Source organism: Zingiber officinale, chromosome 4A (assembly GCF_018446385.1).
Source record: "Zingiber officinale cultivar Zhangliang chromosome 4A, Zo_v1.1, whole genome shotgun sequence".
NCBI lineage: Eukaryota > Viridiplantae > Streptophyta > Magnoliopsida > Zingiberales > Zingiberaceae > Zingiber > Zingiber officinale.
In genome coordinates this window covers 130,118,770-130,123,000 of record NC_055992.1, presented here as the reverse complement: position 1 = coordinate 130,123,000, position 4,231 = coordinate 130,118,770, and positions in this window count along the sequence as shown.

Genomic DNA, 4,231 nt, shown 5'->3' with positions numbered 1-4,231 from the left:
AAATAGGGTAATGGCTCATTGAAGGGGAGATACATGAGAATGAGTTATTACCCAATTTCAAGGATTCATTCCTTTATTTGTATTCCTATTCCTATTATCCAAACATTAACAATAACAATCAATGATTCTCATTCCCATTCCCCACTCCTATTACCCTAAACCAAACGCCTCAAAGAATCTGCTACACCTAGGTAGAATCTTCAAGACCAAAATTATGATCAGCGTACATTTTGTGAGTTCTGCTTAAACTGCTTGCCAATCAAGCACACAAAGTGATGTATATATCAGCATCATATAGTAGCATTTTCAAACAAAACATCTCCTAGCTACATCATTATAAAATCTCGCATTTGAATGATCTTAGGAACTAGAAACACAGGAATACTAATTAATCTGCAATTTCTGGAAAGTAAACAAAGAACCTGCTTTCTCCAATCCAATCGGAGAGATCATTTTCCATCCCTCACTCTTCCAAAGAGGACAACCAAAGAATATCTCTCTTCACCCAACTCCTCCATAATGACAGGCTTCAACTTCAGCTAGTTCTCCAATATTGCCTCAACGGTTAATCCATCTCCCACCTTTAAATTAAGCCGGAGCAAAGATGCTGTAAGCTATTTCTACCAACAACAACAATAACACCCAGCTCTTATCCTATGATATAGAGGATAGTCAGAGGTCATGTGACAGGGACAACACAATGAACTTGTAGAGGTGGAAGTCAAAAGTCAAGACATATAGGCTGGGTCAAGAGGATAGTCAGAGGCCATGTGACAGGGACAACACAATGAACTTGCAGAGGTGGAAGTCAAAAGTCAAGACATATAGGCTGGGTCAAGGTGCATCTATACCAAGTCAAATTGAGCCCGAGATCACCCCGTGAGTGTGGGCCTGAATCAGACCCGACATCTCAAGACCTAATCACTCAGCCAATCTTGACTTCCTGAGCCTCAACCACTCTCAGTCATGATTCCTCGAGACTCAGCCTCTCGACTTCCCGAGACTCAGTTACTCTCACTCCCGATTCCTTGAGACACAGTATCTCTCGTTTCGAACTCCCGAGCCCTCCTCTAGCCCGAGTAGAAGAGACATGGGTGATTGAATGCACAGTGTGACTCCCCCTCACAACGATGAGGTGGATGTGTGAGGGCAAAGAGTGGGGAGTGGCATAGTATGCCATTATCTAAGATCGTAGCTTAGTGGGGGTCGTGGTCGTCGTTCTTCCCGTCCATAAAGTAGTATAAATAAAGGTATGCCCCTGCGGGAGTAGATACGTGCACAAGCAATCTAAACTTCTTTTCTACTTTCTATTCTCCTCTCATTTTATGCTCCCAATAGCTTGACTTGGGCGTTAGAGTGGTTGAGTCAATGTTCATCTTGCCCTCCATTCTAATTCTTGTTGAGTTTCGCAAAGATACACAGAGCTCATTCATCGCCAGATCATTGCAACCCATCAACCTCGAAGATAGCTTACTGGTGGTTCACATACCCTTTATCTTAGACTGGAACAATTAATTGATGCTGTTTGTAGGAAAATTGAGCTAAGACGTTAAGATGGTTGAAATCGAGAAAACTACCGAAAATCATCTCCACTAGTGAAAAGGGTCGTGGTAAAACTATCATCATGACAAAGGAAGACTTCAACCATCTTGTAGCTAACACAGTGCAAGAAGTGTTGCAAAGGCACCCCCTACTGATCCAAAATCCTTCCCAAGTACCCTCCATTTCAATCGAGATACCTCCAACCACTAGTCGGGTACCCCTAGCTCCTGTTGAGACCCCTCATGCTCTGGCCACAACTCCCACTGCGACATCAATATAACAAGGGGAATGGTCTCACGAATCCATGACTGGGGAAATATCCTACTATCTTTCACTGATAAATGAACACTCGGGGTCCCCCCTTCTCTCTAGGAGTATACCTGAGGAGGAATTGATGTGTCATTTCCAATCGCCAAGGCTCGGAGAGTACACAGGATCATCAAACCCTGAAGTCCACCTGTACTAATATGAAAATACCTCTCTACTGCATCGGTACACGACGATGTTAAGTGCCGAGTTTTTTTGACAACCCTATCGAGATCAACACAGAGGTAGTTCTACTGACTCCCGTCCTCCTCCATTCGATCCTTTGATGACTTTCTAACCATCTTCCTGCATCACTTCGCCAATAACAAATGATACCATAAGAACCCCCCCCCCCCCCCCCCCCCCAAACTTATTTGACATGAAGCAAAAAAGGTAAGAGACGTTGTGCGAGTATATCCAGTGGTTCAATAGAGTTGCCCTTGATGTCCCCTCCGCTACCTCGGAAGTCTTGATGAGTTCCTTCTTTAAAGGATTACTGGAAGGAGATTTCTTTAGGTCCCTGGTGAAGAAGCCCCCCGATAGATTTGTTAGTTGCTACTCGGAACACCGTTCTATTTTCCCTGTACAAAAATTTGTACAAGCACAGAACTTAACCAAGCTACCCATGTGCTCTACTGAAGTTAAACTTGAATTGCAAACGATGCTTAACATTATTAATTCAAATTGCTCTTCAGAAGTTAAACTTGGATTGAAAACGATACTTAACATTTTTACTCCAGATTTAACCGATGTGATCTTCCTAAGTTAAACCATATTACAGAAGTTGATTAAATATCTATTTCAAAGATTGGCTTCCAGGTTAAACATGGCGAGGCACTAGACCTTCTTAGTTATGGGATCATCCACCACTTCCTAGATAAAGTCTTTATAAGAAATTGGATATTTAACTTCTTACAGTAACCCTAGGTTTAACTACAGAGACCACAATAGAAACACAAGATCGAAACACAAAATTGAAATACAAAATTGATAGCACGAAATCGAAACATAAAATCGCTAGCCTCTTATGTTGATGTTTCAGAATCTATGCAAAGAAAACTAACTAATTAATTTGAAGCAGAAACCATTAATTAGTTATACCTTTATTTGTAGCTAAAGACTTCATGATCTTCTGTTGTATTTATTTCCTCCTCTTGGACGTTGTGTGAGCAACGATCTACCAAGATGGAATCCACTCGAACAACTTCTTCTCCTCCAAGACTCTCGAGCCACCAAGGGATGCGAAAATAGGAAATTTTCTTCTTCTTCTTCTTCCCCTCTAAACAACCAGCCACTAAGGGTCTCTTCTTTTCTTTTCAAGTTTCGGCCACTAAGATGAGATAGGTGCTGTCGGCCTAAGAGAAGAAGCAAAGTAAGAAGAGGAAGGGAGAGGGTCGGCCACAAGGAAGAGAAGAGAGGAGGCAAGGCTTAGGTTGTGTGTCCTCATGAGGCACCCTCTCCTTCTCTTTTATAATCCTTGGTCATGACAAAAAAAAAGGAAGTTTTAAACATAATTAAAACTTCCTTATTTATGGCCTCTCATTAAAAAAGGAAATTTTAACAACAATTAAAATCTCTCTTTTTTAAATTTCCTATTGTACATGGTAATAAAGGAAAGTTTTAAAATTAATCTCTCTCTTTTAAAACATATAGACAACTAAAAAAAAGAAAGATTAATTAAAACTTCTCTTTTTTAAATCATGGTTACAAAAAGGAAAGTTTTATCAAAAATTAAAATATCTCTTTTAAACATTATAGATAACTTCAAATAAGGAAAGATTTTAACAAAATTAAAATCTCTCTTTAATCTTTTGTAGATAGCTATAAAAGGAAAGATTTTAAAATTTTAAAACTTTCTTTTAAAACCATGTGAATTGCTATAAAAGGAAAGATTTTAACAAAATCAAATCTTCCTTTTAATTTCCTTGTGGATGCTAAAAAGGAAAGTTTTAAACAAAATTAAAATCTTTCTTTTAACCATTATAGATAACTACAAAAAATGAAAGATTTTAACAAAAATAAAATCTCTCTTTTAACCATTGTAGATAACAACAAATAAGGAAACATTTTAACAAAATTTTGTTTTAAAACAAAACTTCCTTCTCTTCCACTAGTGGCCGGCCACATCTTGAACACCAAGATATGCTTGGGTCGGCCACCTCGTGGACTCCAAACAATGCTTGACCGCCCCCCCTTGCTCCAAGCAAGGATGTGTCCGACCCATTACTTAGGTAAGAAGTGAACTTTGTGGATACAAGGCTTTATAGAAGCTACAACAGGGATCGAGAGGAGAAATTGGTTTTTATCTCCCGATGAGCTTGAGCTTCCTGTGTTCGCCCCGAACACCAACTCAAGTTCATCAATAATAACTCATACCATAAAA